Source organism: Pinus tabuliformis, chromosome 7, assembly GCF_031772625.1.
Source record: "Pinus tabuliformis cultivar Carrire ecotype Pingquan chromosome 7, CPIR1, whole genome shotgun sequence".
Lineage (NCBI taxonomy): Eukaryota > Viridiplantae > Streptophyta > Pinopsida > Pinales > Pinaceae > Pinus > Pinus tabuliformis.
In genome coordinates, this window is record NC_142293.1 from 1,860,945,223 (window position 1) to 1,860,959,189 (window position 13,967).

A 13,967-nucleotide genomic window follows, 5' to 3' on the forward strand; every position below is an offset into this window, starting at 1 on the left:
TGCTCACAGGTGTGAAGAAGTGGGATTGTAACTAGTAAAATGAATCACATATCGTCAATCATCACTTCCAGGGTAAGTAGGACTTCCCGGGATGGGTGACGTAATGCTCATAGGCGTGCAGAAGTGGGATTGAAACTAGTGAAATGAATCACACAGCATCAATCATCACTTCTGGGGTAAGCAGGACTTCCCGGGAGGTCACCCATCCCAGATCGCCTCTGGCTCAAGCGCGCTTAACTGTGGAGTTTTCCCCACAATCAAGCCCACTTAGCTTGTTATCCATTTCCAAAACCTTAGCAAGTATTGTGCCTCATGACCCATTCAAGTAGAGCTCCCTTCTCTCTTTTGAATTAAGTATTGGGGTTTTCGGAGTGCATTATATTAGATATCATTTTTGGGATTCAACTGCGTTAAGTAAGTCATTCACCTATGACCATTTCCATGAGAGGTAGTCGTCACTGACTAATTTCTCATGATTTTTGAATTAATGAGAAATTAGCTAGTTACGACTACCTCTCATGGAAATAGTCATAGGTGAATGACTTACTTAACGCAGTTGAATCCCAAAAATGACATCTAATATAATGTGTTGCGTAAACCCCAATACTTAATAAAAAAAACTATTGTTTTGCCAAAAGTTTTATTGCTGGATTCCATAAAACCAAAACATAAGAATGTTATACCACAACAAAATTATTTTCTATTTTCATCTAAATATATGTACTTGACATATATGTCCACTTTTGACGAACATACTCATCAATATATACACATGTTTGATACATCATTGTTGATATATAAGTTAGAAATGTAAAAACACATATTCATTAATCAAATAATGATATATATAAATACAAGGATGCTATCTCAAGATAGAAAAACTATCTTATCACACACTCAACTCAACCACACATCAATCTAGGAACTATATTGTTGAAGAGAATCTTTCACATCTAACTAGTTTCAACAACCTGCTACAAACTAGGAACAAAGTCCTTCTTGAACTAAGGATAACACCTAAGACAAGTAGGAGTAATAGTAATATGCCTTAATGCTCCCCATTAACGACTATTGATAGCCAATTATACTCTCCAACAAAATAGTGTGATCAAGAAAAAGAATAATATAATTGTTGAGATATTTAAAAGAATGTTGAAAGGTAAAACTATTCTAAATACATTTTGGGTAGCTATTGATACTCCCCATCAAAATCGTGTGGCTCAGTGAAAGAGTAAGAAAATTGTTGAGATCTAAAAGCACATTGAAAGGTAAAAGTCTTCCAAAGACCTTTTGGGTTGAAGTTGTAAGTTCATCTATTTATTTTCTTAATATATATAAGTGTGCAAAATTCCATATCATGCATGAAGTGGAAGAAATCTTGGTGTGGCTCAATTGAATGTCGACAATTGTTGAGATCTAAAAGCACATTGAAAGGTCAAAGTCTTCGAAATACCTTTTGGGCTGAAGTTGTAAGTTCATCTATTTATTTTCTTAATATATATGTAAGTGTGCAAAATTCCATATCATGCATGAAGTGGAATAAATATTGGTGTGGCTCAATTGAAAATCTTTGTTTGTATTGCTTATGCTCACGTTCTTACTAAAAAAGGAGAAAACTAGATGATAAAAATGTGAAATGCATTTTTATTCGCTATAGTGAAGAGACAATAGCTTATAAGTTGTATAATGCACAAATTGAAAAACCATTCGTTAATCATGCTGCTTTTTTAATGAATAATGTGAAATGATTTTTTAATGGATATTGTTAAGAGACAATAACTTATAGATTGTATAATCCACAAATTGGAAAACTATTGGTTAATCATGATGTTTTTTCAATGAATAAGAATAATAGTAGTGGAATGAAGGTGTGCAACAAGAAAATCGAAGAATTATTATACACAATGATGAATCTTCCGTTTCTACAAATCCAACTGGTACTCCAAATACTTTCCAAACTATATCCACTCTATCATATTCTTCAATTTCAAGTATTTAAGTCCTCCTCCAAGAAAGGGAAAACCCATAAATGAAATTATGGATATACTAGCGTTTCTTTAATGTCTCATATTGATGTAGATCCAAGATATTTTGAAGATGGAGTAAGAGATAAAGCATGGTGTAAGGTAATGGATAAAGTGATTGTAGAAATTGAGAAGAATGAAACATGAGATCTTGTCAATTCTCCTATCAAAGAAGAATTCATTAAGGTCAAATGAGTGTACAAATCAAAGCACGCAACTGATGAACTTTTACAAAAGCACAAAGCAAGGTTAGTTGCAAAGGGGCATGTATAGTAGCCATGACTACACTGAAACATATACTCACGTTGCAAGATTGGATGAAATAAGAGATTTTCTAGCATTAGAAGCACAACATAATTGGTTGGATTATTTATTTGATATGAAATTAACCTTTTTAAATAGTTTAATGATAGAAGGTGTTCATGTTCAACATCCACAAGGATATGAAGTTGCAGAAAATGAACACAAAGTATATAGATTGAAAATGACTCTTCATCATGGATTAAAAAAAGGTCCATGAGCATGGTATAATAGACTTGGTCATTATTTTCAAAATTAGGGATTTAATAGAATTGAAAGTGAGCTCCCATTATATATTGAGTCAAATGTTAATGTGATATTGGTTGTTTTCTTATATGTGGATGACTTGATATTTACTTCTTTTCCAAATTAGTGATTTAATAGAATTGTAAGTGATTTCCCGTTATATATTGAGTCAAATGTCAATGTGATATTGGTTGTTTCCTTATATGTATATTACTATTTACATCTTGAATTAATCTGTTAGTGGAAGAGTTCAAACATTTTATGATGATTGAATTTGAAATGATTGATTTAGTATTGATGCATTATTTTCCTGGCATAGAAGTGAGGAAATGATAATAATATATTTATTTCACAAGGAAAGTATGCTACAATTTTTTTTCACAAGTGGATAATGGAAAATAGTAAATCCAAGAACATACACACATATACAAATGAAGACTTTGTTTTTAGAAGATGGAGGCAAAAAGGTAGATGTTAAATCCCACATGAGCTTGTTAGGAAGTATGATGTATCTTAGTGCTAGTAGACGTGATATTATGAAAGAAATAAGCTTGATTTCTAGATTCATGGAAAGTCCAATTAAGATTCATATTTCTAGATTCATGGAAAATCCAATTAAGATTCATTTTGGAGTAGTAAAAAGAATTTTGACTTATTTCCATGGAATAAGAAATTGTGTATTTGGTATACTTCAACAAATAATTTTGGGTTGGTTGGTTATGCAAAGTCATTGGGTTGGATGCCTTGATGATAGAAAAAGTACTTTAGGTTATGTTCTCAACCAAGATTAGATTCAATAATTTGGTCTTAAAAAAACAACCAACTATTTCATTATCTTCTATAAATGCATAGTACATTGCAACAACAACTACTTGTGAAACAATTTGGTTGAAGAGAATTTTAACATATCTAAAGCAATAAGAACAAGATGCCAATGTTATTTATTGTGATAACATATTTACAATTGAGTGAAAAGAAATCACAGTTTTTCATGGTTACACCAACCATATCTATATCAAATACCATTCATGAGGAATCGTGTGGTAAAAGAAAAATTTGAAATAAATTTTTGAACAACAAATAATCAATTAGCTAGTATATTCACTCAAGTAGTACCAAAAGAAAAAATTATTATATGAAAAAGATACCTGGAATTAACTTAGTAGACAGTAAGAGGGAACGTTAAACATAATATTACAAATTGTTACAACATTCTTAACTAATTTTGAGTTCAATCACCAAAAATTAAGATTCAACACATTAGTAAAAAGTCAGAATTAATATTAACTAGACTTAGATGATTAGTAGCCATTTCTATAATTGTAAAAATATGGAAACAATGTCCATAATTCTAAAAATCTATAGATGCATGTAAATGAGAAAAACGAGCAAAATAAAAAAAAAACTAAACATTAAGATCTTTGATGTTTTCGGTTCAATATTTCTATTATAGGTTATGTTTTTCTAACTGTATTTGTCTCATAATTTCTGCATCTTAATTTCTGCATCTTAATCTTACTGTAAACGGCGAAAATTATTATTAAGGTATTTTACTTAAGATTAAATTTTTCGAATTTATAATTAGAAAGCTTTGGTTCTACTCAAAATTAATAAATTTAAGCTCCTTATGTGGCTCAACGAAATTAAAATATAAAATACCTGCATAGCTTGCGAGTAGTATGGAATAAACGAGACATCGTATAGTAAATTTCTGTATTGTTTATTATTTCTGCAAATATCGGAGTTTTCTGTTCTGAAACTTCTGCTAGCCTAATAACATCTGGCATATTCCAACTGCTATAGCATCGGAACCTGCAAAACCCCCCCAGTGGATATAACTATAACCTACACTACATAAGCTCCTTGACAGATAGCATCAGGAAGGGAGTGTCTCATTTCACCAAGAAATTAACTAGGGAAGCATTTTTCACCTTGGAGAATAACGTCTCTCCACTAGGTTAAAATTAAGAATAACCCATCCAGTGGAATAACTATAGTCTACATTACGTAAGCTCCTTGACAAATAGCATCAGGAAGGAAGTTTGTCATTTCACCAAAATTAAGTGGGGAAAACATTGTTCACCTTGGAGAATAACGTCTTTCCACTAGGTTAATTTTAAGAATAGGCTATTGGTGGCCTCAGGACGTCTTAGTTTCAGTTTTAGCGTGAGTCTGATATATTTGTTCTCTCTCGTTGCGGATTCCCTATAAAAAAATTAGCTGTTTTAACCCATTCATTCATGATTCTGTTTAATTTTCCAACGGACTAAAAGCTTGCATGAAGTAGGGAAGGCATTTTAATACATTTATATTGAAATTTACCTGGGTTGTTAGTTGATCAGAGTGCGGAAAACTACACCATCACCACCTACATTCATGTTAAAAGCCAAGGTCACTTATAAATGTACGCGGCCCTCTAAAAAAAATTGTAACTTTTTGTGCAGAAACAAATTGCGCATGTTGGTACAAGATGTAAAAACTTCATACCGTGTACAAGGGTAATAGCACAATGCTACGTAGGACTCGAAGGAGATAAATCTTTTTGACAGATAAATGATGTTGAGTGGACAGAGTAGGACTGCCAATTTCCAGATAGGTTTGTGAAGATATTTAGCAAAGAGAGTGCAGTTCTTTTCAAAATCAAACATTAATAGATAATGGTAAAGTCATTTAAACATTTCTAAGGAGAAACCTACTCACCAGTAACAAGTGGCCAGGAATTGTATGCACATGACGATAAGAAAAACCCTTTTTCTCTTGAAGGCCAGATAGGCAACCATACAACACTCTACCACTGACATAAAAGTTGCGAAGATAATTAATGCATCTTGGTATCTAAGGTTTCTTTTTCGCGTAAATGGAAAGATGAATATATTAAGTCGATGCCGCCTCCACAAGACAATATTACAGCCATACAAGAAATGTCCAAATTCAAGTCAAGAAGCTGTAAGCAAACCCAAAGCATTTATTCCCATTGAAATTATTAGAACGGGGCAGACAGTGACATAATATTCAATTATAGAAATTGAGTGATATACCAGTCATCTTTAGGAAAAGGAAAATCGGAGTAATGCTTAAAAGAGCTGTCATGTCACGTCAGTGTTAAGGTTAGAGCTTTCCATGTTACCAAAATGTATGTCTTAACTAAATGGGCCATGAGAACGTATCCTGCCAACGAAGTTAAAAGTTCCTGCTCGTGTACTTTTGTTTCTTCCTTGAACAATGATCGAATATAATAAATTACATTTTTATTTTATTTTATTTTAGGAGAGTTGTTTTTAATATATATTAACTCTTTAAATTTTAATATCTTTATAAATATAAAATTTAGTTTTTATTAGAATGATTTATGGATGTTTATTAGGTCTTGGATAGGTGATTGGGTATTTTGTTAAGACAGTCTTTGATGTGAAGTGTAGTCTTGCCAAGCTTACAAAAAAAGGGTGATTTATGGACACTTAGTGGCGGCTACATTCATGGGATGGGGTGATATATTGGACATGATGTAGTCCTCCCAAGTTTAAGAAAAAAAAGGTGGTTTATGGACAATGAGTGACCGCTACATTCATGGGAAAATCCAGTTAGATCAACCTTGGCAGGGCCTAACCAATTGATCCAAGTAGATTAACCCTGGCAGGGCCATTGATCCAAGTAGATCAACCCTGGCAGGGCCTAACCAATTGATCCAAGTAGATCAACCCTGGCAGGGCCTAACCATCGATTGGGGCAATTTACAATTTAGCTATATAAATTAAACATAAAATCCAGGTAGATCAACCCTGCCAGGGCCTAACCAATTGATCTAAGTAGATCAACCCTGGCAGGGCCATTGATCCAAGTAGATCAACCATGGCAGGGCCTAACCAACTCAGCTATTGATTGGGGCAATTTAAAATTTAGCTATAAAAATTAAGCCCCCTTGTTTGACATTGATCCAAGTAGATCAACCATGGCAGGGCCTAACCAACTCAGCTATTGATTGGGGCAATTTAAAATTTAGCTATAAAAATTAAGCCCCCTTGTTTGACAGACAATTGCTAAGTCTAAGAAGGCATACATACTCTACCACAAATTGGTGTATGGGCCCCCCTTGTTTGATGGACAATTGCTAAGTCTACCAAGGCATACATATTCTACCCCTTTGGTTTTGAACGTATGACCTTTTAGGAGGAAAAACATGCCCTTAACCATTAAGGCCACTATACATTTTTAAAAATATGGGATATGATTTTTATGTATGGAGATTTATGCTTACTTTACTATGGAGACTCCTTAATTAGACTTTGTTTCAAGATTAAAACTTTTCAATAAAACCCAAATATTGATTTACATATACTATTAAGAATATTATTGAACATTCAATAAAAATTAAATCTCCATTAAGCATTTTATAATTATTGATAATTAAATTAAAATATTAAAAAACCTATTTCAAATTAAACATACCTATTAACCTAACTAAATATTTTTATAATTTAAAAATATTTTTAATATTTATAAAAACATTATATTAAATTAATAATATAAATTGAATGTTTATTAATAAATTATAATAACTAAATAATATTCACTTGCATTTTAAATTTATACTTCACTAAAATGGTATTGGATGGACCTTTTACTTAATAGGTTGCAAGTAAACCATAAAGCCCAAGTAGTCTTCACTGAAATGGTACCAAATAGACAGATCTCACAGGTTTTCTGTTTTTAATGTTTGTTTTTTTAAAATAATATTTAATAATAATATTAATTATAAACTACAACATAAAATTCTATAAATATATATATTTAACAAATTTATTCACAGGATGAATAAAAACCTAGTTCATAATTTAACTACGATGAAAGTAAAACGAAATTCCAAAGGTGGTTGCAAGCCAATTTTCTTTTGTCCTTAATAATCTGAAAAGTAGAGAAACTTTTCCTGGAATCCCATTCCTATCGAGTATCCAGAAGAGAAAATGATATGGCCACAGCACTCGGTGCTTTAAAAATATATTTGTGAATTTGAAAAGTAGAGAAACTTTTCCTGGAATCCCATTCCTATCGAGTATCCAGAAGAAAAAGTGATATGGCCACAGCACTCGGTGCTTTAAAAATATATTTGTGAATTCAAAACATTGTGTTTCGTGCTGCAACAGACTTGTGATATTCCAAGAAGGTAGTGCACTTTAGATAACGCTTATGTACACCTTCAAAGCACTTGCGAACAACTTACAGTTTATAAAGTTCAAAAGTAAAAAATAATGATAAACAAGTCCACTAGTACAGTTTATGCCTCATCTCCCCTTATAAAAATAGTAAAAGGTGCAAAGAAATTCTCTGTTCTTCTTCCATTAAATTAGAAGTTTCAATCTAATTAAAATTAATTATATTATAGGGTGTATTTCGGAATTAGGTTTGAGAAATTTTGATTTATAAATAAATGAATTTTAATCCATTATAGGGTGTATTTCGGAATTAGGTTTGGGAAATTTTGATTTATAAATAAATGAATTATAAGATTTGATTTTAATTATATTTTAGAGTGTATTTTGGAATTAGGTTTGAGAAATTTTGATTTTTAAATAAATGAATTAATAAGATTTGATTTTTATAATATTTTGGTCTAATATATTATTTAAAGTAAAATTATAAAAAATTATAATATATATTAAAATTGAGTTTGAGAAATTTCGGTTTTTAGATAAATAAATTTAATTTAATTTTTAAAATATTTTTGTATTATTCAATTTATAATATGAATAATATTTCTGAAAAATTCAGTTTCAAATAAAAAATAACAAATTTAATTTAAAAATCATTTATTTCGCGGACTGTCAAGTACGTTGGTTATTAAAATAAAAAATAACAGATTTGATTAAAAAATCATTTATTTCGCGGACTGTTAAGTACATTGGGCTATTCTAATGTTTTGTTGGGTTGATTGTTGGATTTTGAATCGGGTAATTCCAGCGCAAATGGTAAATATTCTGAAGCTTGATTATTAATTCGTGCCAGGCAGCCGCGCGTGCCGAGGATGGATTTGAGGTGAGTGTGCAGACGGTCTTGGATTCTTGAACAGATTGCATTTGCCTCTACTAAAATTATGGGGTAATTTCATTTCCGTTTATTTTTTTTACAATTAGGGTTTTTTGTGCGCATATTGTTACATTGGTTTTTCTGAATTTTACGGCCAGAACTCCGGCACATATTGACATCGCGAAGAATTACCGGAGAGATTAATAATAATAATAATAATGTAAATGCATGCCGTCATCGTTACTATTTTTGGCATCCATACGGAAATAGCTAAGCAGAAATATTTCTAATATTTCTAGGGTTTGCATAATGTAAAAGTTAGCAGGTGATCGGTTGCTGTTCGAACCGCATAGAATTTTACGGCATGGCGAATGCCGAGGAGTTTGACATTGCTCCTCGGCAGAAAGTTGTCGAACCCAACCACGAACCTAAAACCTCTTGACAGTTTAGTATTTAAATGCGCCACGTATTTTTTATTAATCTTCGCTGACTAATAACACGAAAACTCTTTGTGCAGGCTGTAGAGGGAGACCGCCATAACACAGCCAGGGATTTAGTTGCCAGCAAGATTTGTATCCAAAGCCCAGCTGGCGAAGGTTTCAATGTTATTACGTTAAATAAAATTAATATATTAAATATATTGAATGAGGTTGGACAGCATGTATCCGAAGTTCTTCCGCTATGGGGAGCTCATCAAAACCGTCGGGAGCTTCAGTGGTCACGGGAACTTCATTGCAATCGATTTTTAATGTTTTGGGAGCTTCACTATGATGAATAAGTGCAAATTTAAGTGTATTTGACGTTGCGAGCTTGGGTGCTGCTTAAACTGATGGAACTATGCGAAAGGAATGCCACTGGGTTTAGATTTGGATATGGGTCTGGAACTAAGAGAAACACCCTGTTTATGGAAAGCCCTTCTATCCAAATGAAGGTGAGGCTTTTGGCCAATCCTGATCTTTGTCATTGTAAAGCTATTCATTCTTGTCATATATCGTGATGGCTGATGGATATAAAAGAATTTACTAAGATTGTTGGCCACTAGCAAAAACATCGAGCTGAATGGACAAAAGATGAATACTAAAGAAAAAAAATAGTTTAAATTATGAAATATAAATATTATTAAAAAAACAATTTTTAACTCAATTTTCATATTTATTTAAGTATAAAATATATATTAACTTGGAAATTTATAAGGATACAAAGAGCTTTTTTTTTTAGGGAAGACGGGCGGCGCGAGGCGATTTTTGAGCTAGGGTTACAGGTTTGCAGAATTGTTCTCCATGGAGGGGCGCAAAGGAGGGAGCTCCACTCCCTCCTACAAACAGGCAGTGACCAGCAGAGGTAAAAAACCGATTGAAGAAAATAGAGGTCCTTCAGATGTAAGGCAAAGAAACAGGGAAGAGGAGCAGGATGGCTCTAAATCGATGGAGAACATTAACACCACAGAAAGCAAGGAAGAGGACAAGGAACAAGGAACAAAAGACAAAGCACAAAAGGGACCATGCAAGCCCAAAACTACAATCACACCCAGAGTAGTTTTAACTAATCCTGCTCTGCATGTGCATAGGGACCATATGCAGACTTATACAATCATTTGTAAATTCATGGGCTTATGGGCCACTAAAAAAGCTTAAACATGGATTAAATACCACTGGAAACCAAAAGGAAGCATATAACTACATCTGGGGTCAAAGGGATTCTTTACTGTTGTTTTTGCTAATATTGAGGATAAGGATAGAGTGTTTGAAGGAGGGCCCTACTTTTATGCAGCAACAGGCCTGTACATGCGACCATGGGTTATGAATTTTGTCCCAGAACGAGAAACTTTTACCTCGGTACCAGTGTGGGTCAGACTCTACTCTCTACCTTTGGATTACTGGCAACTGGAATCCTTATCTGCCATAGGAAACAAGCTAGGATGTTTTGTCAAAGCCTTTGAGGCAACCAGAAGAGGAAAATACACATCCTTTTCAAGAATATGTGTGGAAATGGATCTTTCTGCATCTTTGCCGGATGAGATAATCTTGGAAGTGTATGATGAAGAATGGGTGCAAATAGTTGAGCACATCCCATTCAGATGTCGTAAATGCCATGAGCGTGGGCACTTATTCAGAGATTTCCCTCTCAGTAAAATGGAAAAAAAGGGCAAAGCAAACACCGTGAAATATTCTGAAAGCTTTCAAAAGGTGGTCCAGAAAGGAAAGGGAAGCAAAAGGGGATCGAAGCAACTTCAATCAGAAAAGCAACGAGCCGGTCAAAACAGGTTTCAAGCCCTAGAAGAGGAGGATGTGATAATGGAAGCAAATCAGGTCAACAGAGACAGTCCAGTGGAGGAGGGGAATGAAGTAAATGATGAGCAAACCTAAAACAACAATAAACGGAAAGGAGAAATGATGAGTGACGCAAAACTGTAGATGGACCAGGAAATGGCCCAGAGTGAGATGGAAATGGAGGACAAAGAACTAAAAGAGATTCTTGAAAAAGAGAATCCAGATCTAGAAGGATTCGTGAAACAAGGAACCACGGAGGGAGTGGATTCGTTACCTCTAAAAGAGTTCCATAGAGTTCAACAACTATTTTTATGGAAAACTCCGACCAAAGGGCCGGAAAGGGAAAAATGAAATATAGGGTAGCGAAGGGGTGAAAGCCATGAAAACCACACTAGGATTAGCACCCAGAATCCCAGGAAAGAAATGAGGCCAGAAAAAGCAAAACGAACTGTTGATGGAAAGTGGAAAGCTAATGATAGACTCAGGTAAGATGAAAGATATATCCAGTTACTCCTTTACAAATCTTTAATGATAAAGTTCACTTCTTGGAATATAAGAGGTCTAGGCAGTAGAAGAAAACAAAGATTACTTAGTAATAGGATGAAACAAGTAGCTCCGGATGTGATCTTCATCCAGGAAACAAAATGTTCCATGCAAAAAATAAAAGAGATTCACAGCAAATGGCTCAATAAATTTGAGTTTCTGGAAGTCAAAGCAGAGAATACAGCAGGAGGAATTCTCACACTTTGGAACCCCCACAAATTTAACATCATAGATGCAGAGGCATCTAGAGACTATCTATCAGTGATCATTCAACCAGTGGGAGATAAAGAAATATACCTAGTCACGAATGTGTATAGCCCCAAAGATTGGATGGTAAACTCAAGCTTCTAGACTCCCTGCAGGATCTTAGAGAAAGACATGCAAGAATCCCTTGGATCTTAGGGGGTGATTTCAACATGATCAAATCGTTGTCGGAGAAAAAAGGGCGTACCAGAATTTTGAACAAGGACTCTTGTGTTTTTCAATCCTTCATAGACAACATGAAGCTAGTGTATATGGTGTAATGAACAATGGTACCTATACTCAGAACAATAAAAGAGGAGGAGTTTCTCAGGTGGCATCCAAATTATATAGATTCATAATCTCAGAAGAGCTTATGATCAAGGATAAGGACATAGTTGCAAGAGTTCTCCCCTTTGGAGGCTCTGATCATTGGCCGGTGCATCTAGAAATTCAGGGCATTGGTACTCCCAGGAATCGACCTTTTAGATTTGAAAACATCTGGCTCTCCCACCCTGATTTCTACAACAACATTGCCATTTGGTGGGCTGAAGATCTGAATATTCAGGGCACAATATTGTTCCTTCTTCAAAAAAGACTCAAACATATCAAACTCTGGCTCAAGGAGTGGAACAAGAAGGAATTTGGCAACATTTTTGAAGCAAAAAAAATGGTTGAAGGAAAAATGCAGGAGCTCAACCAAACCCTTATCATGGAGGGTTTTGATAAAGATAGAAATGATCAGGCAACTGTATATCATCAAGAATGGGATAACTTATGTAAAAAAGAGGAAATTTTCTAGTGGCAAAAATCCAAAGTTCAATTGCTAAAAGAAGGAGAACGTAATACTAAATTCTTCCACAGATCCACTATGGCGAACAGAGCTCACAACAGAATTTCTTCGATTAAGGAAAAGGAAGGTAACCTGCTCAACTCTCATGAAGAAATAGAAGAAGTACTGGTCCAACACTTTCGGGGTATTGCACAAGAAACCGGCTCAGATAGAGATCAATACATTAGGATTATTTCAAGACATATACCTAAGCTGGTTTCTAGAGAAGACAACTTCAACCTTAATAGACTAGTATCGGAAGAGGAGGTCAATGAGGTCCTCAAAGAAATGCAAAATGGTAAAGCAGTAGGCCTGGATGGATTTAATGTGGATTTCTTTAAAGCTTGCTGGAACACAGTGAAGTAGGACATTCTGGACGTAGTGGAAGAATCCAAGAGGGACAAAACTATATTGAAGGCTCTTAATACCATCTTTATATCCCTTATCCCCAAACAAGATGTGGCTCAAACTCCTGACAGGTTTAGAACCATTGCCTTATGCAATGTGGTCTACAAGATAATATCCAAATTGGTGGCCAATAGACTCAAACCTCTTCCCCCACCTTGGTGTTGGTTGAACAGTTTGGATATCTGGAAGGAAGACAAATCCTCGATAACATCATTCAAGCTCATGAGGTGGTGCACTCATTGACAGTCAATAGGAAAGCAGGAATGATCATATAATTGGATATAGCAAAAGCTTATGATAAGCTAAAATTGAACTATATTAGAAAAGTTCTAACAGCTTTTGGGTTTGATCATAACTAGATTAGATTGGTAATGGCCCTAGTTACTTCTCCCAGTTTTTCTATCCTTGTCAATGGTTCTCCCTCGGAGACTTTTACTCCTTCAAGAGGCCTCAGGCAGGGAGATCCACTCTCTCCCTTTCTCTTCATACTCATGATGGAAGGACTAGGTCCAGCAATCAAGCACACTAAACTAGTTGGGAAGGTCAAAGGTATCCAACTTTCTGAAGATGGCCAGGCCTTAACTCATCAACAATTTGTTGATGATACCATGCTACAGGGTATCCCCATGGTCAAAGAAGCTCTAGCTTATAGGAAAATCCTGAGAGACTTTGCTATGGCTTCAGGTATGGAAGTTAATCTCTCCAAATCTAAGATTTTTTTCTTTAATACTCACATTGCTATTCAGAGAAATATTTCTAGAATTTTGGGCTTTCAAAGGGAGTCCATCCCTTCCAAATATTTGAGAGTTCCTCTTACAGCCAAGCCTTTACACAAGAGCATCTGGGAGCTAGTGATTAACAAAATTCAAGATAAAATTAGGAAATGGACTACGAGATCTTTAAATTTGGCTGGTAGGCTAGTGTTAACCAAGGCGGTCCTACAATCAATCCCAGTCTTCATGCTATCCACTCTTCCAACACCAAAAGGAGTCCTGCAGCAACTCAGATCCATTGGAAAGGGGTAGAACGAAAGAAATGGGCCTTGGTAGCATGGGAAAAAATATGCAAACCTAAAATCTATGG